Source organism: Macaca nemestrina, chromosome 5 (genome assembly GCF_043159975.1).
Source record: "Macaca nemestrina isolate mMacNem1 chromosome 5, mMacNem.hap1, whole genome shotgun sequence".
NCBI lineage: Eukaryota > Metazoa > Chordata > Mammalia > Primates > Cercopithecidae > Macaca > Macaca nemestrina.
In genome coordinates, this window is record NC_092129.1 from 123,522,864 (window position 1) to 123,549,486 (window position 26,623).

At 35.1% G+C, this 26,623-nt stretch overlaps 1 long non-coding RNA gene across 2 annotated transcripts in view; it reads right to left on the bottom strand.

Annotated features, from left to right (window-relative positions):
• LOC105479521 (uncharacterized) overlaps positions 1 to 26,623 on the bottom strand; it is a 162,214-nt gene that overhangs the window by 63,115 nt on the left and 72,476 nt on the right. For both annotated transcript variants that reach the window (XR_985954.2, XR_985955.2), the window contains exons 4-5: positions 10,961 to 11,014; positions 9,698 to 9,847 (exon numbers count right to left, since the gene is read on the bottom strand). This is a non-coding gene — a long non-coding RNA (uncharacterized lncRNA). The remainder of the gene's footprint in view (positions 1 to 9,697; positions 9,848 to 10,960; positions 11,015 to 26,623) is intronic.

The following is a 26,623-nucleotide window of genomic DNA, read 5'->3' on the forward strand; positions in this document are numbered from 1 at the left end:
CCAGCATTATATGGATGAATGATAGCAATTAAGTCGCCTTCAAAATTATTTTGCAAGTGACAGAGTCTCTCCTTGACCAAACTGTAGATGGGCTTCTCTGAGCCCTCTTTTCAACTTGGCGTAGGCCTTGTTCCCAAGCCCATCCCAGCTGTAACAAGAATCCTGCTCACTGTACTCTTCACAACAGCAAAAATATGGAATGAACCTAAATGCCCATCAATGGTAAACTGGATAAAGAAAATGTGGAACATAGACACCATGGAATACTACACAGCCATAAAAAAGAATGAAATTATGTCCTACACAGCAACAAGGATAGAGCTGGAGGCCATTATACTGAGCAGACTAACACAGGAACAGAAAAACTAATACCACATGTTCTCACTTTTACGTGGGAGCTAAACATTAAATACATATGAACACAAATAAGGGAACCAAAGATCCAGGGCCTACTTGAGGGTGGAGGTTGGGAGCAGGGTGTGAATCAAAAACTTTTTGTCAGGTACTATACTTACTACCTGGCTGACAAAACAGTCTGTACACCATACCCCCACAACATGCAATTTACCTATATAACAAACCTGCACATGTACCCCTGAACCTAAAATAAAATTAAGAAAACAAAAACTAAAAAAATACCAACCAAACAAAAACAAAGGCAGATTGTCAGAATGGATAAAAAAGCAAGGCCCATCTAAATGCTGTCTACAAGAAGTATATTTCAAATAAAAAGACACACATTGGTTAAAGGATAGAACAAGATATATCAACACTTGACAAAAGAAGGCTTATGGGGTGTGGCTATTTAATACTGCGGTAGATTTCATTGTAAAAATATTACCAGCAATAAGCAAGGTCATTTCATAATGATAAAAGTTTTAATTAATCAAGAAGATATGACAGTTCTATACATTTATGTACATAATAACATAAAAGTTTCCAAATACATGATACAAAGAAAATGGACAAAACTGCAAAAGAAACAGGTAGATTAATAAGTATAGTCTGAGATTTCTGTATCTCTTTACTCAATTGATAGAACAAGGAGACAGAAAATCAGCAAGAATAGAGGAGACTTGAATACATTCTCCTCAAGTACCCATGGAACACTTACCAAAATAGACCTTACTCTAGATCATGCAATATATCTTAATAAAAGGATTAAGTCAAAAGAATTTAAGTCATATGAAACATATTCCCTGACTAAAAAGCAATCAAATTAGAAATCAATAACAAAATTATATCTGGAAAAACTCAACCATTTGGAAACCAAGTAACACAGATCCAAATAACTCTGGGTCAGAGGTAATTAAAACAGAAATTAGAAAGTGTTTTTAACTAAGTGAAAATGAAAATACAACATATCATTAATTGTGAAATGCAGCTACAACAGTAAATAAAATTTTTCAACACTGATATCTATAATAGAAGAGTCTCAAATCAATGACGTTGACTTCTACGTTAAGAAACTAGAAAAAAAGAAGAGAAAATTAAACCCAAAGGAAGCATTGGAAAGGAAATGATAAATACATGTTATGGTCTGAGTGTTTGTGTTTCTCCAAAATTTACATGATAAAGTGAGATCACAGAGGTGATATTATTAGGAGATGGGGCTTTGTGGACATGATTAGGTCATGGGGGCCAAGCCCTCATAAGTCGATCAATGTTCTTAGACAGGTGACCCAAGAGATCCCCTTAACCTCTTCTGCCATGTAAGGTCACTGGGAAAAATAATGCATCTAAGAACCATGAAGTGGTCCCTCACCAGACATCAAATCTGACAGCACCTCGATCTTGGACTTTGCAGTTTCCAGAACTGTGAGAAATCAATTTCTTTTGTTTATAAGTTACTCAGTGTATGGCATTTTGTTATAGCAGGATGAAGAGACTAAGATGTCAAAGCTGAAACCAACAAAACAGAAAAACTATAGGAAATATCAATACCACCAAAGAATTTGAGGAGTTCAATGAAAGTAATAAACTTTTATCTAGTCAGACTGCTCAGGAAAATGAGAAGATATAAATTAATAACTTTGGAAATGAATAATGTGATATTATAGATTCTATAGATACTTTTAAAAAACAAAGCAATATTACAAAATTTATGTGACTAAATATGGCTAAATTGCCAAAATTGAAAAATTCCTTGAAAAATGAAAATTACCAAATCTCAATCAAGAAAGGGTAATCTGTATTGCCCTATATCTATTAAAGAAAATTTAGCCATAGTTGAAAACCTTCCTACAAAGAAAACTCCAGACCCAGATAGCTATACTGCTAAGTTCTACTAAATATTTTAGGAAGAAATAATGTAATTCTACATAAACTCTACCCCAGAAATAAAAATAAGTACATATCAACCCATTCAATAATGTTAGCATTACCCTCAACCAATACCAGACAATGATTTCTTTGTAAAAAATAAGAAAACTTCCTCATGAGCATGGATGTACAAATTCAACCAATTTTTGAAGCAAGCAAGATATCCTCCAATAGGTGAATGAGTAAAATGTGGCGCAGCCATGTAATGGCATATTACTCAGTGATAAAAATAAGTGAACTATCAAGCTATGAAAAGACATGGAGGAACTTAACTGCATATTGTGAAGTAAAACAATTCAATCTGAAAAGCCTTCTTACTGCGTTATTCCAACTATGCAACATTATGGAAAAAGCGAAATTATGAATATGGTAAAAAGATCAGTGGTTACCAAAGGATTGGCAAGAGAAGAAAATGATACATTGGCAGAGCGGAGGGTTTTTAGGGAAGTGAAAATACTTTATATGTTACTATAATGATAAACACATGTCATTATCCCTTTGTGTAAAGCCATACAATGTACAACAACAAGAGTCAACCCTAATGTAAACTATGGACTTTGGGTGATTATGTGTCAATGTAGGATCACCATCATAGCAACCGTACCACTGTGGTGAGCGATATTCATCATGAGGGAGGCTGTGCATGTGTGGAGGCAGGGGGTATACAGAAAATCTCTATCTTTCTCTCAATTTTGCTGTGAACATAAAACTGCTCTAAACAAGTAGTCTTTCTAAAAAAAAAAAAAAAAGAATAGAGAGAGAGAATCCAGCTAACTAGTATACAGCCTCTATAAAGAACAGTATGGAGCTTTATCAATAAACTAAAAATATAACTACCATATAATGCAGCAAATCTGCTTGGTATATACTCAAAATAAAGAAAATCATGTATCAAAATGATATCTATATTCTCATGTTTATCATAGCACTATTCACAATAATGAAGATATGGAATAAACCTAAGGATCAACCTAAGAGAATCAACCATCAATGGATAATTTTTTTTTTAATGTGGTATACACAGTGTGTATGTGTGTGTGTGTGTGTGTGTGTGTGTGTATACCACATTAAAAAAAGCTATTCACTGATGAACATTTAGGTTGATTCCATATCTTCATATATATAATTATATATGTAGAGTACTCCATCTATATATAATGGAGTACTATTCAGACATGAAAATAGTGAGATCCTTCATTTGCAACATGGATGGTACTGAAGGACAATGTTAAGTGAAATAAACCAGGCACAGAAAGACAAAAGACAAATACCATATGCTATCACTAATAGGTGGGAACTAAAAAAAAAAAAAAAAGAAAGAAAAGAGAACTCAGTCTTTGTTTACTGTGGCAGTATTCACAGTAGCAAAGACTGAGTTCTCTTTTCTTTCTTTCTTTCTTTCTTTCTTTCTTTCTTTCTTTCTTTCTTTCTTTCTTTCTTTTTTTTTTTTTTTTACTTCCCACCTATTAGTGATAGCATATGGTACTTGTCTTTTGTCTTTCTGTGCCTGGTTTATTTCACTTAACATTGTCCTTCAGTCCCATCCATATTGAAAATGAAGGATCTCTTTATTTTCATGTCTGAATAGTACTCCATTATATATAGATGGAGTACTATATATATATAATTATATATATAATAAAACCCAAATGTCCATCAGTGACAGACTGGATTAAGAAAATGTGGCACATATATACCATGGAATACTATGTAGCCATAAAAAAAGATGATCTCGTGTCCTTTGTAGGGACATGGATGCAGCTGGAAACCATCATTCTCAGCAAACTATCACAAGAACAGAAAACCAAATATCACATGTTCTCACTCATAGGTGGGAATTGAACAATGAGATCACTTGGACACAGGAAGGGGAACATCACACACCGGGTCCTATTGTGGGGAGGGGGTAGGGAGGAGCAATAGCATTAGGAGATATACGTAATGTAAATGATGAGTTAATGGGTGCAGCATACCAACATGGCTCATGTATACATATGTAACAAACCTGCACGTTGTGCACATGTACCCTAGAACTTAAAGTATAATAAAAAAAAAAAAAAAAAAGAAGAAAAGAGAACTCAGGGGATAGAGAGTAGAATGATGGTTATTGGGAAGGGAGTTTGTTAATCGGAACAAAAATACAGTCAGATAGAAGGAATAAGATTCATTGTTTGTTAGCACAATAAGATGACTATAGTTAATTAATTTATTCTATATTTCAACATAACTAAAAGGGTAGAATTGGAATGTTCATAACACAAATAAATGATAAATGCTTGAGGTGATGGATTCCTGGCTTACCTATTTTGATCATTACACACTGTATGCTTGCATCAAAATATTACATGTATCCCATAAATATGTACAACTATGATGTAGCCATAAAAATTAAAACCAAATAATCTTGCTAAGTCAGTTTAGCAAGAATCCCTCACCCTTCATATCTGATCATCTGGCTTGCCTTCAGCAAGAATCCCATTAAGTCAGTTTAGCAAGAATCCTCCTCTGAGTAATTTTCCAGCTACTGATGCCTTCACTTTGCTCGTTGTCTACAAATCCCCAGCTGTTGTTCCTGTATTCAGAGTTGAGTCTGCTCTTTTTACCCTATTGCAAAAATCATGACATCTATTGCTACTAATTCTGAATAAAGTCTGCTTCATTTTTTAACTAGTGTCAGAATAATATTTCTTTATTAGTGATGATAATTAATTTATGCAATCTTTTTTCCTTTTTTACTGCTACTTTCCCACTCTCTCTCGAAAAGAAGAATCTAATAATCTAAATCATGAGATATGAAATTATTAAATTTTTGCATTTGTTTTAAATAACATAGTTCTTATCTACTATGAAAAAGGAATTTAATATGAGGTAAATATCTTGTAGAGATGACTTTGAATTATGTTATTATGATTTGTGTGTGTGTATTTCATCTAAATTCAACGATTCACAGCAGAAAAACCATGTACCACCGAGGCAAGCCAATTCCATATATTTAAGAGTGGAAAGCAAACTGAGCATTATTCATTTATTTTTAAAACATATTTTGACTAGTTTTACATTTCTGTGATCATATGTAGACAGGGCTTACATAAATATTGTCAATAATAATTAATATTATTACCAAGCTTGATAAAGACACATTCATTTCAACCTTTTATCCCCTTAACTATTTATTTTTCACAGTATGCATTTTTCTCTTAATTTCAAAAGCTGCCTCAGAAACTGTTTAGGTATGGAATCATTTCAACGTGTATCCCATCAGAACTGTGTCTGCATATGTCAGATGAAGAGTCTTTGATTCAATGGTTTAAATGCTTGAGCATTGGAAATACTGTTTTAATATTTGACTTGTGCATGTATGCCCACCTGAGTGTGTGTGTGTGTGTGTGAGTGTAGACACTACTAATGAAAAATATTATTATGGTTACAAAAACCTTTTTTAACCTTTTATTTTATATTTAAATCTATGCTTAGAAAATAAGATTGTTTACAATAAAATACTGTCTTTTATTTTTTCTGATATTCTATAGAGCTCTTTTTTTAACCTAAATAAATATTTTTAAAAATCTGTATGTTATTTGTGAGGTAAAGTACAACTTTAATGCATACATGTCTGCTAAAGAAAACAGATAAGCTTATCTAAACATCCTTTTATTTGCCCAATTGTCAGCTTTCATTTTATCACCAAATGTATTTCATTACCAAATGGCAAGAATGACATTTTAACTCTCAGCCGATGAATTATTTAAAACATTTTTCAACAATTATTATCTTTCAGAAAGTTAAAGTCAGTCAATGGTAAAATGAAAGAAAACATTAGCAAGTTAACCAAAAGCATCTGCTGCATAGACAAACATATAATTTAATAGATATATATAAATTTTTATCAGAATATAAATTTTTCACTGGATTTTTATTCCCATGTTTCTATATCTATTTTTTCTATTTAATACATATTATGTTTAATATATTTTCTCCCTCATCTATTTCTTGAGCAATTTATACTACCCATCCCTAAACCACTACTTCTTCCTCATTCTTCAATGATCAAACATCTTGTAAAATGAAATATTTGGTAAATAATTTGACATATTCTATAGATGGTGTTCCTTCAATTGACTTTTTCTCTTCTAAGTTTGAGGACTCTGCCTCAGCCAAACAAAATCACAGGCACAAAATTAATTGAACTTCGAACTGCTGCTCAAGCACAAAATTAATCTGCCTTCGTTTATAATTCAACAAAATACTGCCCTCAAAATACCTTTCAGACTGGTCTAACGTCTTTAACTTCAATGAACTCCTCAACCTTTATAATTCCTCATCTCCTTGATCACTTTTCACTTCCATATTTCTCAATCATTATTTCCCAAAATGTGCAGCATTTAAAAAGAATTAACAGGATAAATACACTAATTTTAAATTTAACTATATACAGTGTAAGAACAATATATTTAAGTGAAATATCAGTATTTAGGTATAGACTGTCTTTTCAAGAACATCTTGTGTCATGTACTATGATTTATTTTACTACAAGGTGTCTTTGCACTTAAACAGAATGGCCACTAGAGTGCTGCAAGTATCCATTCAAGTCAGTCTCTATTCTGCACATTCTGACATTCTATTAATGATGAAAACAATAAGGCTGATATATCTTTAGAACTTATGGGTCACAATCAGTAAAGAAACACCAAGATTCATTTAAACTATGCATAGTTTTATCTGTTGTACATTTATGCTGATAACCCCTAACTGGGTTAGATGTAGAAAGTACGTAGATATAATTGAAATAAAGTCCATCTCTCAGTTAATAAAAATTAGTTTTCCTTTTATCATCTTGCTATCAGCACTTTTACAACTTACTTCATTTTAATAATATATATAGACAAGTGTCCATATGGGCATTGTTTACAAATAATTTCTTAAGTTTTATTTACAAAGAATATAGGTCATGCTGGAGATGAACTTTGATTAAATTTCTAAGATATGTTGTTTAGCTTACATATCTATTCACTGTATCAATGAAAATATTTTTGAAAAAGGTGCTCCTTTTTAATGTTTTACTGGTTTTAATTTTAAAGTTCCACCTAACACCCGTAATGCATATTTTTTGTACTTAGAAATGAATTTTTTTTTGAAGATCAGGCAATATTTTATTTATCTTTATAGTTGCAGTGTATACTATGTATTTTAACAAATAAAATGTGAATATTCATCGTTTAAGAATAGATGGACGAATGCAATGTATTTACTAGCAAGCATCAAGAAAAGCACTTGTCGAAGCATGCATATACTTTATTTTCTGTATTGTTTACTGCTACTTACCTTTAGTAATAGTTTACATGAAATATCTTATTTCTTCTGTTAGGATTAGAAGTATAGGGCAGTGATGTTTTCATTTTAAATATAAATTGAGAAACAGTTTGTTCCATATATTACTGGTAAATACTACATTGGAATTCAGATCTCCTTAAAACAGAACTATTTAAATGGTTTTGTTTTTTTTTTTATATGATACTGCTTTGAATTTGCCAGAATCTCCATGTCTGATCAGTTTATAGCTCAGGAAAATGTGCTATATTTTAATTGCAAACATGTCACTACACACTAACCAAGTATAAACAGTTAACTTCAAGTTAATTCACGTAAGCATTTCTCAAATATGGCCAAGAACTAGTATTTTCACCAAAGTCAAATGAGTAAACAAGAGATCAGAGCCATTAAGTTCCTACTTCTGTTGATTTGTCTCCAGGATTAATGGATGCACTTATATTTATATAACTGCACGTGCATGATTGCCCGTTGTTGCCAGATAGAGCCAGGTGGTGAGACAGGTATATTCATCTCTTAGGTAAAACTCTACAGCTTCCCAATGCATGCAAGTATTCAGTTGGTTTTACGTGACCCTGGAGGCAAAATTGTAACTCCAGGCTCACTTCCCACAAAAATCCTTCATAGATGCTATCACTTAAATCATTTTCTGCCCTGCCTCTGTATGCATCATGCCCTCTTTTTCTGAAATACTTATTTCCCAAGTCATCTCAAATTTCAGTTAATTTGTAATGCCTTCTATGAATCCCAAGTTGGAAATAATTGCTTTCTTATTTAGAATCACAAAGGATTTTGTTTACAGATCTCATTTTAATATTATCATATGTATTTCTCTCTGTCTTACAATTAGTCTATTTTTACAAATGTATTTCTCTCTGAAAACTGACTAATTGAATCACTTATTCATTCATTTGATGAATACCTGCAAGTGTACATCAATGGTTACCTAAGGTAAGTGTTCATTGAGCACCTACAGTGAGCTCAGAAGTGTTGTGGGCCCTTAGAATAAAATAGTGAACAAGACAAAAATTCCTGCCTTCACAGAGTTTTCCAGAATATAGATAAATCAGGTTATAAATAAGTACAAACATGAATATGTACTATAATTGCAGGAAATACATACTATAGAAAAATTAAAGCTGGCTAAGAAAATCAAGAGTGATTACAAGTTTCCTCTCTGTGGAGAAAGAAAAGGTGAGATCTGACTGCCTAAAGGAAGCAAGACATTCACTGTCTAAGGAAGGAGTGATTGAAAGAGAGGAAGCAGCAAGTGCAAAGAATAGAGATAGAGTCAATTTGGCAAGGTGAAGAACATAGAGATTAGCAAGGGGGAAGTTAAAGAAGGAAAGTTCAGAGAGTGGAAAAATTATATCTTATCCTCATGCTTTATCTTCCCTTGGTTTCTTATATTTCATACCACATTTAGTACACAAGATTTTACACAGAGTATGTACTCAATAGTAATACAATGTTGTGATTTTGAGGTAAGGAAAATCTGGGTTCGAATTGAAGTTTATCTTTTTATTTGTTTAATGATCTTCACTTATTTGTTTAATGACAAGCTTGTTGACTTAATAGAACTGGTAAACTCCTTAAAAAATTTAAAGTCTTTCTGCATTGAAAATCAGTTCTAACAGAGCCATGTTTTGCTCCAAAGAACAAAGTTCTTGAACTAGGCTCATCTACCTGAACTTTAGCATTCCCCATTTAAATTGTTCTGTATTAAGTTCTGAGGTTGACTTTTTCCCCTTTCTTTCTAGATAAGACAACTGAAAAAATCTAATTCAAATGATGTAAACCACCAGCTGATGAACATCAAATTATACCAATCAGTTTATGCCTATGATAAAAAGCATCTTGAGATAAGAAATAGTTATAGTGATTCTCTTCTAGTTTCAATGTGTAGGTAAAAATCAGGGTCAGTAGTGAAAATGTTTTTTCCCCAAAATCTAGAAGACTATACAAATGCTATCAGTTCTGCCAGAATTATCTATTGTTCTCTTTGAGATAGAATAATCTTTGGATAGTATTTATGTCCTGCACTTACATGACTTCCAGCCAGTCTTCTTACATATGTGGGTAGAAAATATTGATCATTTTAAATGTGAACTGAAGCAGTGTCTTCATTTACTTCTTTGATGAGAGCTCCAGAGCTAGCAGCATACTTAATATGCTTGAGAGGCTCAGGATCGCTTTACTAGAGAATAATAAAATAAATAGAATAATTTTACTTTTTAATATATTTACTTTCAGTATATGCCCTGAAAAAGTAATATTGACTAATTAATTATGAGTTTAGGAATAAATTTTTTATCCATCTTATTTCTCCTAGCGTCCTCCTTTGTGTTTCCACTCTTCCTTTGTGCCTTCATACCCTGGAAAACATAACCTGTTCTTTTAATATCTCTGTGAATTGGCATATTTTGCTTTCTTTGGTATCCTAGTCTCCCTTTACCAGTTCTCATCTTTAAAAACTCCTGTTTTGCACTCACCTACAGCCACTCCCCACCGTGTTGCACCCCACCACAACACTGCTGCTCAAGTGAGCACACCCTTGTATACCCTGGTCGAGTGGCCATTGCTGATGTACATGTGTACAGATGCCAGAGGCCCTGCTCTCCAGCCTGCACTTTCACTGCTGTGGGAGCAAATGTGTGCATGCAGTCCAGCAGCCCTGCAGCCTACCAGTTCCCAACCACCGTGCCAACACTGCTGCCAGTACGTAAATGCCAGCACATAAATGCCAGCAGCCCTGTCCCGGCCCCATGGTGCCACCATGCCACTGCAAACATGCACATGGAGGCTGGCAGCCCCACGCCCACCAGCTCCCTATCCCAGTCAACCAGTATGTACCCCGTCATGCTGTTGCTGCTGCTGGGATGTGCAAAAAAGCAGAGATCTCAGTGCCATTGCCCAAACATAGTACGTTGGTTGGCATCACACATTACAGCATTGTGGCCAGTGGTCTAGGACCACCATGGCCTTTCCAGCACAACAGGTTTCTAACCTAAAGAGACCAGAGAACAAAGCTACTGGCCCAATATCAGCCCAAAAAGTTATGGCATGCAGCCCAGGAGTGTTAACTGAGCCTTGGACCCCTAAAATCTTCTGTAAACAAAGTCAACTGACTGAACCCACATTATACTACAATCAAACCCTCAATGGCATCAAAGAAGATAAAATCAAAGAAAAAAAAACCTATCCAAAGAACAGCAACTTCAAAGATTAAAGAAACATCAATCCACACAGTTGAGAAAGAACCAGAACAAAAAAACCTCTGGCAACTCAAAACATCAGAGTGTATTCTTACCTCCAAATGCCCACACGACTTCCCCAGTAATGGTTCTTAGCCAGGTTGAAATGTCTGAAATGACAGACATAGAATTAAGAATATGGATAGAAACAAAGATCATTAAGATTCTGGAGAAAGATGAAACCTCCTAATACAAAAATTCTGAAGAATACAATAAAATGACACAGAAAATAAAAGATGAAATGATCATTATAAGAAAGAACCAAACTGATCTGATACAGCTGCAAAACTCACTTCAAGAATTTCACAATGCAATTGCAAGTATTAAAAGCAGAATTGTCCAGGCCGAGAAAAGAATTTGGAGCTCAAAAAGCAGTTCTCTGAAATAACTCAGACAACAATTAAGAAAAAAATTAAAGAAGAATGAACAAAACTCTGAGAAATACGGAATTATGTTAAAAGATAAAATATATGACTCATTGGAATCCCTGAAGAGAATGAGAGAAAGCAAGCAACTTGAAAAATATATTTGAGAATATCACCCATGAAAATATTCCTATCCTCATTAAAGAGGCTGACATTCAAATTCAGGAAATGCAGAGAACCCCCAGAAGATAGTACATAAGAAGACTATACCCAAGAACATAGTTATCAGATTCTCCAAGATCAAAATGAAAGAAAAAATGTTAAAGGCAGCTAGAGAGAAGAGGCATGACACATACAAAGGGACCCCGATTAGGCTAAAAGAAGACCACTCAGCAGAAATGCTACAAGTCAGAAGAGATTAGGGGCCTATATTCAGCATTCTTAAATAAAACAAATTCCAACATTTCATGTCCAACCAAACTAAGCTTCATAAGCTAAGGAGAAATAAGATCCATTTCAGGCAAGTAAATGCTAAGGGAATTCATTACCACTGGACTTGCTTTTCAACAGGTCCTGAAGGGAATGTTGTATATGAAAATAGAAGAACATTACCAGCCACTACAAAAACACTAATGTACATAGACCACTGACACTATTAAGCAACCATACAAATATGTGCATACAATAAACAGCAAACAACATGATGAGAGGATGATCAGATCCACACATATTAATATTAGCTTTCAATGTAAACAAGTTAATTGCTCCAATTAAAAGACACAGAGTAGCAAGTTGGATAAAGAAGCAAGACCCAAATGTGTAGAGTCTTTAAGATAGACATCTCAAATGCAATAATGCCATAGACTCAAAGTAAAAGGTTGGAAAAAAATCTACTAGTAAAATGGAAAACAGAAGAAAGAAGGGGACAATAATCCTCTTTCAGACAAAACAGACTTTAAACCAAGAAAGGTTAAAAAAGATAAAGAATGGCATTGCATAATGCTAAACAGTTCAATTTATCAAGAAGACCTAACTATCCTAAACACATGCTCCCAACACAGGAGCACCCAAATTCATAAAGCAAGTCCTTAGAGACCTACAAAGAAACTTTTATTACCATACAAAAATAAAGGGAGGCTTCAATACCCCACTGAAAGTATCAGACAGATCATCGAGGCAGAAAACTAAGATATTCAGGACCTGAACTCAGGACTGGATCAAATATGCCTGATAGATATATACAGAATTGCCTACTCAAAAATGAAAGTTTATACAGTCCTTTCATCACCACATGGCACATACTCTAAATTGACCACACAATTGGCCATTAAAAAAAAACCACAACAACAACAAAGAAAAATTCATTAAATGCAAAAAGAAAAAAGAAATAATAGCAAACACACTCTCAGACCACAATACAATAAAAATATAAGTCAATGCTAAGATTGTTCAAACCACAGAATTACATGAAAATTAAACAACCTGCTCCTGAATAACTTTTGGGTGCACAATGAAATTAAGGCAGAAATCAAGAAGTTATTTGAAACTAATAAAAATGAAGATTCAATATATAAGAATCTCTGTGACACAGCTAAAGCAGTGTTGAGATGGAAGTTTATGGCACTAAATGCCCACATCAAAAAGCTGCAAAGATCTCAAAATAACAACCTAACATCACACCCTACAGGAACTAGAGAAGAAAGTACAAACTAATCCCAGAGCTAGCAGAAGACAATAAATAACCAAAATTAGAGCTAAATGAAAGGATGTGGAGACAGAAAAACCCATACAAAACTTGAGTTCATGAGTTACTTTCTTGAAAAAAATAAATAAGACAGATATACCACTAGCTAGAATAATAAATAAAAAAGATCAAAATAAACACAATACAAAATGACAGAGGACATTAACACTGATGTCACAGAGATACAAAAATCATCAGAGGCTACTACAGACACCTCTATTTACTTATGCTAGAACACCTAGAAGAGATTGATAAATACCTGGAAACACACAGCCTCCCAAAATTGAACCAGGAACAGACTGAATCACTGAACAGACCATTAATGACTTCCAAAATTAAGTCAGTTATAAAAGGCTTACCAACCAGAAAATGCCCAGGACCAGATGAATTCACTGCTGAATTCTGCCAGATGTATAAAGAAGAACCGATATCATTTCCACAGAAACTATTCCAAAAACTTGAGGAGGAGAAACTCCTCCCTACCTTATTCCATGAAGCCAACACCATCCTGATACCAAAACCTGGTGCTCACACAACAACAACAACAACAACCTTCAGGCCAATATCTTTGATGAATGTAGATGTAAAAATTCTCAACAAAATACTAGCACATTGATTTCAGCAGTACATCAAAAAGCTAATTCATCATGATTAAGTAGGCTTTATCCCTGGGATACAAGGTTGGTTCAACATATGGAAATAAATAAATGTGATTCAACACATAAACATAATTAAAGTCAAAAAGCACATGATTATCTCAATAGATGGAATAAAGGCTTTTGATAAAGTTCAACATACCTTTGTGTTAAAAACCCTCAACAAACTGGGTATTAAAGGAACATACCTCAAAACGATAAAAGCTATCTATAAAGAATACACAGCCAACATCATACAGAATGGGCAAAACCTGGAGCATTCCCCCTGAAAACCGGCACATGACAAAGATTCTCTCTCCACCATTTCTATTCAACATAGTACTGGAAGTCCTGGCCAGAGCAATCAGGCAAGAGAAAGAAATAAAGGGCATCCAAATAGGAAAAGAGGAAGCCAGACTATCCCTGTTTCAAATGATATTATTCTGTACCTAAAAAACCCCATGCTTTCTGTCCAAAAGCACCTAAAATTGATAAACAACTTCAGCAAAGTTTTAGGATAGAATATCAATGTACAAAAATCAGCAGCATTTATATACTCAACATCATTTTTGCTGAGTGCAAATCAAGAACACAACACAATTCACAATAACCACAAAAATAATACAATACCTAGGAATACAGCTAAACAGGTAGGTTAATGATCTCTACAAGAATTACAAAACACTGCTCAAAGAAATCGGAGATGAAATATAGGAGGGAAAATAGCAGACAGGAGGGAGAACTAACTTGCAGCTTCCATTCAAACAGGGACAGTAGTGTATGGAGACTCACACTGTGAACTTTTGCTTGAAGAACTACTACAGGAATATACCAGGAAAGTCTACAGAATCCACAGACACTTTGAAGGAGGTGTATTACACCCACAGGCTCCATGTGAGAGCCAGGAACTGTGAGTCTGCTTGCTTTCTCAGCTGGGAGGCTTGTACCCTTCGGCAAGTCCTCAGCTCTGTTCACCAGCTGCCAGGAAATAAACTTGGTGCCGTTGGAAGGGCACAGTTGGAGTTAGACCAACCTTTCAGGCTGTGGGCTGCATGGGAGCTGGGTGAGGCCTGTGGCTGCCAGCTTTCCCCTGCTTTCCTGGTGATCTGTGTGATGTAGCACAGACAGCCATATTCCCCCTGGGAACATAACTCCATTGGCCTAAAAATCACACACCCATCCATCACAGCAGCCACAGAATGCCTCACCCAAGGAGAATCTGAGCTCAGACACGTTTAACTCTGCTTCCACTTGATGATCTTTCTCTACCTGCCCTGGTAAAAGAAGATGAAGGACATATATCTTGGGTGCCCTATGGCCCTGCCTACTGCCTGAAAGCACCAGCTTCTGACTGGAGGCACTCTTGAAAGCACCACCTTTTGGATGAAGGCCAAACAACAATAAAAAAAAACCCAGCACACTTAAAAATACAACCAAGTACCCTCACAGAGTCCACTTGACTCCTCTGCTACCTCTACCAGAGCAGATACAGGTATCTACAGCTGAGAAACCTGAAGATTAATCACATTACAGGACTCTTTTCAGACACTCCCCAGTACCAGCCCAGAGCCTGGTAGCTCCACTGGGTGGCTAGACCCAGAAGAGGAATACCAATAACTGCAGTTTGGCTCTCAGGAAACCCCACCCTTAGGGGACAGGGGAGACCACCACATCAGGGGAGTACCCTATGGGACAATAGAATCTCAACAGCAGCGCTTTAGCCCAAGGTCTTCCCTCTGACATAGTCTACATAAATGAGAAGGAACCAGAAAAACAATTCTGATAATATGACGAAACAAGCTTCTTTAACACCCCCGACTATCACACTAGCTCTCCAGCAATGGATCCAAACCAAGATGAAATGTCTGAATTACCAGAAAAAGAATTCAGAAGTTTGATTATTAAGCCAATCAAGGATGCACCAGAGAAAGGTGAAGTCCAACTTAAAGAAATTAAGAAAAAAAAAAAATGCAGGATATGAAATGAAAATTCTTTGGTGAAATTAATAGCATAAATAAAAAAACAACCACAACTTCTGGAAATGAAGGACACACTTAGAAAATTGCAAAATGCACTGGAAAGTCTTGGCAATAGAATCAAACAAGCAGAAGAAAGGACTTCAGAACTCGAAGACACAACTTTCAAATTAACCCCATCTGACAAAGAAAAAGAAAAAATAATTTTTTAAAAAAGAACAAAGCCTCTAAGAAGTTTGGGATTATATTAAATGACCAAACCTAAGAATGATTGATGTTCCTGAGGAAAAAAAGCAATCTTAAAGTGTAGAAAACATATTTGAGGGAATAATCAAGGAAAACTTCCCTGGCCTTGTTAGAGATCCAGATATCCAAATATAAGAAGCTCAAAGAACAACTGGGAAATTCCTCACCTAGGCACATAGCCATCAGGTTATCTAAAGACAAGACAAAGGAAATAATCTTAAGAGCTGTGAGGCAAAAACATTAGGTAAACTATAAAGGAAAACTTATTAGTTTAACAGCAGATTGCTCAGCAGAAATCCCACGATCTAGAAAGAATTGGGGTCCTATTTTTAGCTTCTTTAAACAAAACAACTATCAGTCAAGAATTGTGTCCAGGGAAACTAAGCTTCATAATGAAGGAAATATAAAGTTTTTTCCAGACAAACAAATGCTTAGAGAATTCGCCACTACCAAGCGAGCACTACAAGAACTGCTAAAAGGAGCTCTAAATCTTAAAACAAATTCTCAAAATACACCAAAATAGGCTCTCCTTAACGCATAAATTCCCAGGACCTATAAAACAACACAATGAAAAAAAAATGGTATTCAGGAAATAAATAGCATGATGAATAGAATAGTACCTCACATCTCAATACCAACATTTAATGTAAATGGCCTAAATGCTCCACTTAAAAGATACTGAAAGGCAAAATGGAATTTACTAACCAAGCATCTTCTGTCTTCCCGAGACTTACTTTACATAAGGACTCAAATAAACTTACCGTAAAGTGGTGGAAAAAGATAATCCATGCAAATAGACACCAAAAGTGAGCATTGTAGCTGTTCTTATATCAGACAAATCAAACTTTAAAGCAACAATAGTTAAAAAGACAAAGAGAAACATTATATAATGATAAAAGGACTAGTCCAACAAGAAAATATTACAATAGTAAATATATTGATACCAAACACTAAAGCTCCCAAATTTATAAAACAATTTCCACAGACCTAAGAAATGAGATAGACAGCAATACAATAGTAGGGGACTTTAACACTCCACTAACAGCACTAGACAGCTCATCAAGACAGAACGTCAGCAAGGAAACATTGGACTTAATCTATATCCTAGAACAAATGGACTTAATGGGTATTTACAAACATTCTACCCAAAAAGGGAAGAATATACATTCTATTCATCAGCATATGGAACATTCTCCAAGACAGACCATAGGATAGGCCACAAAACAGGTCTCAACAAATTTAAGGAAATCAAAATTATAGCAAATGCTTTCTCAGACCACAGTGGAATACAACTGGAAATCAACTCCAAGGTGACCACTCCAAACCATGCAAATACATGGAAACTAAATAACAGGTTCCTGAATGATCATTGGGTCAACAATAAAATCAAGATGGAAATTTAAAAAAATCTTTGAACTGAACAATAATACTGCCACAACCTATCAAAATCTCTGGGATACAGAAAAGGTCATGCTAAAAGGAAAGTTCATAGCATTAAATGCCTACATCAGAAAGTCTGAAAGAGTACAAATAGAAAATCTGAAGGCACAACTGAGGAAGCTAGAGAAACAAGAACAAACCAAACCCAGCAGAAGGAAAGAACCAAAATCAGAGCAGAATTAAATGAATTTGAAACAAACAAACAAACAAACAAAAGTACAGAAGAAAAATGAAACAAAAATACGGTTCTTTGAAAAGATAAATAAAATTGATGGACCATTAGCAAGATTAATCAAAAGAGGAGGGAAGATCCAAATAAGCTCAATTAGAAATAAAACAGCAGGGCTGGGCACGGTGGCTCATGCCTGTAAACCCAGCACTTTGGGAGACCGAGGCTGGCAGATCACGAGGTCAGGAGATTGAGACCATCCTGGCTAACACGGTGAAACCCCGTCTCTACTAAAAATACAAAAAATTAGCCGGGTGTGGTGGCATGTGCCTGTAGTCCCAGCTACTCGGGAGGCTGAGGCAGGAGAATGACGGGAACCCAGGAGGCGGAGCTTGCAGTGAGCCCAGATTGCGCCACTGCACTCCAGCCTGGGCAACAGAGCGAGACTCCATCTCAAAACAACAACAACAACAACAAAAACAAATCAAACAGGAGATATCACAACTGATATCATAGAAATACATAAGGTTTTTCAAGGCTACTATGAACACTTTACACACATAAAGTAGAAAACCTAGAGATATGGACAAATCTCTGGGAATATACAAGTCACCTAAATTAAACCAGGAAGAAGCAGAAACTTGGAAAAGACTAATAGCAAGCAGTGAGATTGTAATGGTAATTTAAAAGTCACACACACACAAAAAAAGTCCAGAACGATATGGATTCACAGTTGAATTCTATCAGATGTTCAAATAAGAATTGTTTCCAATTCTATTTACACTATTCCAAAAGATAGAGAAAGAGGAAATCCTCCTTAAATCATTCTATGAAGCCAGTATCACCATAATACCAAAACCAGGAAAAGACATAACCAAAAAAAAAAAAAAAAAAAAAAGAAAACTACAGACCAATATCCCTGATGAACATAGATACAAAAATTGTTAACAAAATACTAGCTAACTGAATACAACAGCATTTCAGACAGATAATCCCCCATGATCAAATGGGTCTAATACCAGGGATGCAGAGATGGTTTAACATCTGCAAATCAGTATACATTATATATCAGGTAAACAGAACTAAAAACAAAAATCACATGATCATCTCAATAAATGCAGAAAAAAATTGACAAAATGTGCATCTTTTTATGATTAAAATCCTCAGCCAAATTGGCATACAAGGGACATACCTCAATGTAATAAAAGCCATCTATGACAAACCCACAGCCAACATAATACTAAGTGTGGGAGAAGTTGAAAGCATTTCCCCTGAGAACTGGAACAAGACAGTGATGTCCACTTTTATTTCTTCTATTTGGCATAGTACTGGTAGTCCTAGCCAAAGCAATCAGACAAGAAAAAGAAATAAATGTCATCCAAGTCAGTAAAGAGGAAGTTAAACTGTCACTGTTTGCTGAGGACATGATTGTATACCTAGAACACCCTAATGACTCATCCAAAAGGCTTCTAACTGGTATATGAATTCAGCAAAGTTTCAGGATACAAAATTAATGTACACAAATCAGTAGCTATGCTGTACACCAACAGTGACTAAGCTGAGAATCAAGAACTCAACTGCTTTTATGATAGCTGCAAAAATAAAATAATAAATGAATAGATAAATCAAACAAACTTAGGAATATACTTAGTCAAGGAGGTGAAAGCCCTCTACAAAAAAAACTACAAAACATTGCAAATGAAATCATAGGTGACACAAACAAACAGAAACACATCCCCTGGTCATGAATGGGTAGAGTCGATATTGTGAAAATGATTATACTGCCAAAACAATCTACAGATTCAATACAATTCCCATCAAAATACCACCATTATTCTTTACAGAACTGGAAAAAAGCAATCCTAAAATTCATATGGAACAAAAAAGAGCCCACATAGCCAAAGCAAGACTAAACAAAAAGAACAAATCTGGAGGCATTACATTATCCAACTTCAAACTATACTATAAAGCTGTAGTCACCCAAACAGTATGGTACTGGTATAAATACAGGCATATAGACCAATGGAACAGAATAGAGAACCAGAAATAAAGTCAAATACTTACAGCCAACTGATCTTTCATAAAGCAAACAAAAGTATGAACTGAAGAAAGGACACCCTATTCAACAACTGGTGCTAGTATAATTGGCAAGCCACATGTAGAAGAATGAAACTGGATCCACATCTCTCACTTTATACAAAAATCAACTCAAGATGGATCAAAGACTTAAATCTAAGATGTGAAACCATAAAAATTCTAGAAGATAACATTCCAGACTTTGACTTAGGCAAAGACTTTATGAACAAGAACCTGAATTGAATGCAATGAAACAAAGATAAATAGATATGACTTAATTAAACTAAAAAGTTTCATCACAGCAAAAGAAATGATCAGCAGAGTAAACAGACAACCCACAGAGTGGAAGAAAATCTTCACAATCTGTACATCTGACAAAAGACTAATTCCAGAATCTATAGGGAAATCAAACAAATCAGCAAGAATAAACAAAAAATCACATCAAAAAGTGGACTAAGGACATAAATTAACAATTCTCAAAAAAGATATACAAATGGCCAACAAACATATGAAACACATGAAAAAAATGCTCAATATCACTAATGATCAGGGAAATGCAAATCAAAACTACATTATGATACTACCTATGTGGTGAAAAGGGAACACTTTTACACTGTTGGTGGAAATGTAAGCCAGTACAACTACTATGGAAAACGGTGTGGAGATTCCTTAAATAACTAAAAGTAGATATACCACTTGATACAGCAATCCATCTCCTGGGTATCTACCAAGAGGAAAATAAGTCATTATATGAAAAAGATACTTGCACTTGCGTGTTTATAGCAGCTCAATTCACAATTGTAAAAATTTGGAACTAGCTCAAATACCTATCAATCCATGAGTAAAGAAAATTATATATATATAATTGTATATAAAATTCTATATATAATTGTATATATAATTACATAATATAGTATTTGTATAAATACAATTTACATATATTACATATAATCACGCATATTATTTACATATAATACATATGTAATTATATGTAATAATTATATATGTATGTAATACACACACACACACACACACACACCCCCCATGGAATACTACTCAGCCATGAAAAAAGAAAGAAATAGTGGCATTTGCAGCAATCTGGATGCAATTGGAGACCATTATTCTAAGTGAAGTAACTCAGGAATGGAAAACCAAACATCATATGTTTTCACTCTCATAAGTGGGAGCTAAGCTATGAGGACACAAAGGCATAAAAATGCCACAGTGAACTTTGGTGACTTTGGGGAAAGCTTGAGAGGGGGCTGAGGGATAAAAGACGACACACTGGGTACCATGTATACTACTCAGGTGATGCGTGCACCATAATCTCAGAAATCACCACTAAAGAACTGATTCATGTAACCAAACACTACCTGTTCCCCCCAAGCCTACTGAAATAAAAAAAAAAAGGAAAAAAAGTCAGAGATGACACAAAAATGGAAATATATGCTATGAATTGGAAAATTCAATATTGTTAAAAGGGCCATAGTGCCAAAAGCAACTTACAGATTCAATGCTATTCCTATTAAACTGTCATGGAAATTCTTCACAGAATCAGAAAAAAAACAAACAAAAAACAAACAAACAAACAAACAAAAAACTATCTTAAAATTCACATGGAACAGCAAAAAAAAAAAGAAAAGAAAAAAAGAAAAAAATAGAGCCTGAAAAGCCAAGGCAATCCTAAGCAAAGAAAACAAAGCTGGAGGCATCATCTTACATGACTTCAAATGCCACTACAAAGCTACAATAATGAGAACAGCATGGTGCTGGAACAAAAATAGACACATAGAACAATGCAACAAAATAGGAGAGCCTTGAAATAATGCTGCACACCTACAACCATCTTATCTTTGACAAAGTCAACAAATGCAAGCAATGAGGAAATAATTCCCTGTTCAATAAATGGTACTGTGATAACTGGCTATCTGTGTGCAGAAGACCCCTTCTTTACACCATCCACAAAATTCAACTCAAGATGGAGTAAAGACCTAAAGTTCAAACCTAAAACTATAAAATCCCTGAAAAATAACGTAGGAGAAATCATTTTGGACATAGGATGGATCAACGATTTCATGATAAAGATGCCAAAAGCAATTGCAACAAAACCAAACATTATCAAATAAGACCTAATTAAACTGAAGACCTTCTGAACATCAAAAGAAACTATCCAGAGCATACAGAGAACCCACAGAATGGGAGAGTATATTTGCAACCCATGCATCTGACAAAGGTCTAAGATCCGGAATCTATAAAACAAAAACCAATTAATAATCAAAAAACAACCCCATAAAAAAATGAGCAAAGGACATGGACAGACACTTCTCAAAAGAAGACATACATGCAGCCAAAAAGCATAGGAAAAAATGCTCAACATCCCTAATCATTAGAGAAATGCAAATCGAAACCAAAAGGAGATACCATCTCATATCAGTCAGAATGGCTATTATTAAAATGTCAAAAACAATGAATGCTGGTGAGGCTGCAGAGAAAAGGAAACACACAGTGTTTGTGGCCAATTCAGTATAATGATGGCTGTGGGTTTGTCATAGATGGTTCTTATTGTTTTGAAGTATGTTCCTTTTATGTCTGGTCTGTTGAGGATTTTTATCCTGAAAGGATGTTTGATTTTGTTGGAAGCTTTCTTAATGTCTATTGAGATGTTCATATGCTTTTGATCCTGTTTATGTGATAAATCAAAAGTAGTGATCGGTGCATTTTGAAGCGCCTTGCATCCAAGGAATAAAGAAAGCCTTTCTGATCATGCTGTATTAACTTTTTAATGTGCTGCTGGATTTGATTTGCTAGTATTTTTGTGAGAATTTTTGTGTCTATGTTCATGACGAATATTGGTCTGAAACTTTCTTTTCTCATTGTGTCTCTGCCAGATTTTGGTATTAGGCTGATGCTGGCCTCATAGAATGAGATAGGGAGCAGATTCTCATCCCTGATTTTTTTTGGAATAGTTCTTTTTTTTTTTTTTTTTTTTTTTTTTTGAGACGGAGTCTCACTCTGTCGCCCAGGCTGGAGTACAGTGGCCGGATCTCAGCTCACTGCAAGCTCCGCCTCCCGGGTTCACGCCATTCTCCTGCCTCAGCCTCCCGAGTAGCTGGGACTACAGGCGCCCGCCACCTCGCCCAGCTAGTTTTTTGTATTTTTTAGTAGAGACGGGGTTTCACCGTGTTAGCCAGGATGGTCTCGAACTCCTGACCTCGTGATCCACCCGTCTCGGCCTCCCAAAGTGCTGGGATTACAGGCTTGAGCCACTGCGCCCGGCCTCGGAATAGTTCTTTAGGATTGGTACCAGTTCTTCTTTTTACATCTGGTAGAATTCAGCTGTGAATCCATCTAGTCCAGGACTTTTTTTGGTTGGTAGATTGCTTATTAGTGATTCAATTTCAGAAGTTTGATATTGGTCTATTCAGTGTTTCAGTATCTTCCTGATTCAATCTTGGGAAACTGCTTGCAGGAATTTATCGATTTCCTCTTGATTTTCCAATTTGTGTGTACAGAGTTGTGCATAGTAGTCTCTAAGGGTCTTTTGTATTTCTGTGGGATTGGTTGTAATATCATACTTGTCATTTCTTATTGTGCTTACTTGGATATTTGCTTTCTTTTTCTTTGTTAATCGAGCTAGAGTCTATCAGTCTCATTTATTTCTTCAGAAAACCAGCTCTTGGTTTCATTGATTTTTTTTGTATGAAATTTTTCATCTCAATTTCATTAAGTTCTCAAATTTTAGTTATTTATTTTCTTTGGCTAACTTTAAGGTTGATTTTATTTTCTAGTCTCTTTAGATGCAAAATTTGATTATTAATTTGAGATCTTTCTAACTTCTTAATGAAGTTTTTTAGTACTACAAACTTTCTTCCAAACAATCCTTTGGCAGCATCTTGGAGATTTTGGTATGTTGTGTTCTTCTTTTCATTAATTTTAAATAATTTCTTGATTTGTGCCTTTTGATCCAGGAGTTATTCAGAATTAAGTTGTTTAATTTTCATGTATTTGTGTACTTTTGAGACATCTTCTTGTTACTGATTTCTATTTTTATTGTATTGCATTCCAAGAATATGCTTGGTACGATTTCAAATTTTTTGAATTTATTGAGGCTTGCTTGATGACTGAGCATGGGGCCAGTTATAGAATATGTTCCATGTATATATTCTGTGGTTGTTAGGTGGAGTGTTCTGTAGGTGTCTATTAGGCCCAATTGGTCAAGTGTCAAACTTAAGTCCTCAATTTCTTTGTTCATTTTCTGCCTCGATGATTTAACACTGTTAGAGAGTTGTTGAAATCTCTCACTGTTATTGTGCGGTTGTCAGAGTCATTTCATAGCAAGAACTTGTTTTATGGATCTAGGTGCTCCATTCTTGGGTGCATCTATATTTAGGATCATTAAATCTTTTTTTGCATTGTACCTTTTATTATTGTATAAAGCTCTTTATTATCCTTTTTAATTCTTATTGATGTAAAGCCTGTTTTATTTGATACAAGAAGAGTGACTCCTGCTCTTCTTTGTTTTCCATTTGCATGGTAGATCTTATGCCACTCTTTTACTTTAAGTCATGTGGGTGTAGTAACATGTAAGATAGGTCCCTTGAAGAAGAGAGATGATTGGGTCTTGTACTTTAACCATGCTGCCATTCTGTATCTTCTAAGTGGGGTGTTTAGTCTGTTTACATTCTAGCTTAGTATTGCTATGTGTGATTTTGATCCTGCCATCATGTTGCTAGTTGGTTGTTATGTAGACTTGAATGTGTAGTTGCTTTATAGTGGCTGTGGACTATGTGTTTAAGTGCGCTTTGTGGTAGTACGTATTATTCTTTCAAATATGTGTTTAGCACTCCCTTAAAAAGACTTCCTGTAAGCCTTGTCTAGTTGAAATGTATTCCATTCAGCATTTGCTTGTCAGAGAAGGATTTTATTTATCCTTCACATATGAAGCTGAGTTTGGCTGGATATAATATTCTTAGTTTGAATTTCTTTTATTTAAGAATGCTAAAAATATGCCCCCAATCTCTTCTGGCTTTTAAGGTTTCTGCAGAGATATGCTGCTACCCAGATGGAGTTCCCTCTGTGGTAACTTGCCTTTTCTCTCTAGCTGCCTTTAAGACTTTTTAATTGTTTTTATTTCATTTTATTTTATTTTTGCGCTGGCCTTGATGAATAACTATGTGCCTTGGGGATGATCATCTTATATAGCATCTGCCTGGGATTCTCTGTGCTTCTTGAATTGGCATATTGACCTCTCTAGTGAGATTAGGAAAATTTTTATAGACTGTAGCCTCAAATTTATTTACTAGGTTGCCTATTTTCTCCCCTTCTTTCTCAGGAATGCCAATGAGTCATATATTTGCTCTCTTTACATGATCCCACATTTCTCAGAGGTTTTGTTAATTTTTCTTTCTTTCTTTTTTTTTTTTTCTGAGATGGAGTCTTGCTCTGTCACCCAGGCTGGATTACAGTGGCACCACAATCTTGGCTCACTGCAACCTCTGCCTCCCGGGTTCAAGCAATTCTCTTGCCTCAGCCTCCCAAGTAGCTGGGATTACAGGCACCCGCCACTGCACCCAGCTAATTTTTGTATTTTTAGTAGAGATGGGTTTCGCCATGTTGGCCAGGCTGGTCTTGAACTCCTGACCTCATGTTCTGCCTGTCTCAGCCTCTCAAAGTGCTAGAATTACAGGCGTGAGCCACCATACCTGGCCTTGTTCATTTTTCTTAATTCTTTTTTTCTTTATTTTTATCTGACTCGGTTAATTTGGATAACTGGTTTTTGAGATCTGAGATTCTTTCCTTAGCTTAGTCTATTCTGTAGTTAATAATTCTGTTGTATTATGAAGTTCTTGTAGTGAATTTTTCAGCTCAAGAAGTTCAATTTGACATCACAAATACATGGGAAGATCACTTCATGCTTACGGATTGGAAAAATCAATATTGTTAAAGTGGCCATACTGCCCAAAGCAATTTATAAATTCAATGCTATTCCTGCCGAACTATAATGTCATTCTACACAGAGGTATTCTAAAATTTACGTGGAACCAAAAACGAGCTCAACTAGCTACAGCAATCATAAGCCAAAAGAACAAAGCTGCAGGCATTATACTACCCAACCTCAAACTATGCTGTGAAGCCACAGTAACCAAAACAGATTGGTGCTGGTACAAAACAGACATATAGACCAATGAAACAGAATAATAAACTCAGAAATAAAGCTGCACACCTAAAATCATCTGACTTTCAACAAGGCTGACAAAAATAAGCAATGAGGAAAGGACTCTCTATTCAGTAAATGGTGCTGGGATAAATGGCTAGCCATAAGTAAATGATTGAGGCTGGATCTCTAACTTTTACCGTATACAAAACTTAACTAAAAAATGGATTAAACATTTAAATGTAAGACCTCAAACTATAAAAGTCCTAGAAAACAACCTAGGAAATACTCTCCTCATCAGTCTTACCAAATAACTTTTGGCTGAGTCCCCAAAAGCAACTGCAACAAAAACAAAAATAGACAAATAGGACATAACTAAACTAAAGAGCCTCTGAACAGCAAATGAAACTATCAACAGATTAAATAGACAACCTATAGAATGGGAGAAGATATTCACAAAATATGCATCTGACAAAGATCTAGAATTTAGAATTTATAGGAAGTTTAAACAAATCAACAAGATAACAAAAAACCCCATTAAGAAAAAGAACATGAACAGGCACTTGACATAGAAGAAGATATACAAGTGGCCAAAAAAACACATGAAAAAAATGCTCCATATCATTAGCCATCTGAGAAATGCAAATCAAAACTTCATTGAAATATCATCTCACATCAGTTAATGGCCATTATTAAAACAGTCAAAAAACAATAGGTCCTGGTGAGTCTGCAGAGAAAAAGGAACACTTATGCACTGTTGATGGGAATGTAAATTAATCCAGCCACTGTGGAAGGCAGTTGGAGATTTCTTAAACAACTTACAACAGACCTACCATTTGACCCAGCAATCCCATTACTGGGTATATATCTAAAAGACAACAAATCATTCTACCAAAGGATACATGCACTCGTAT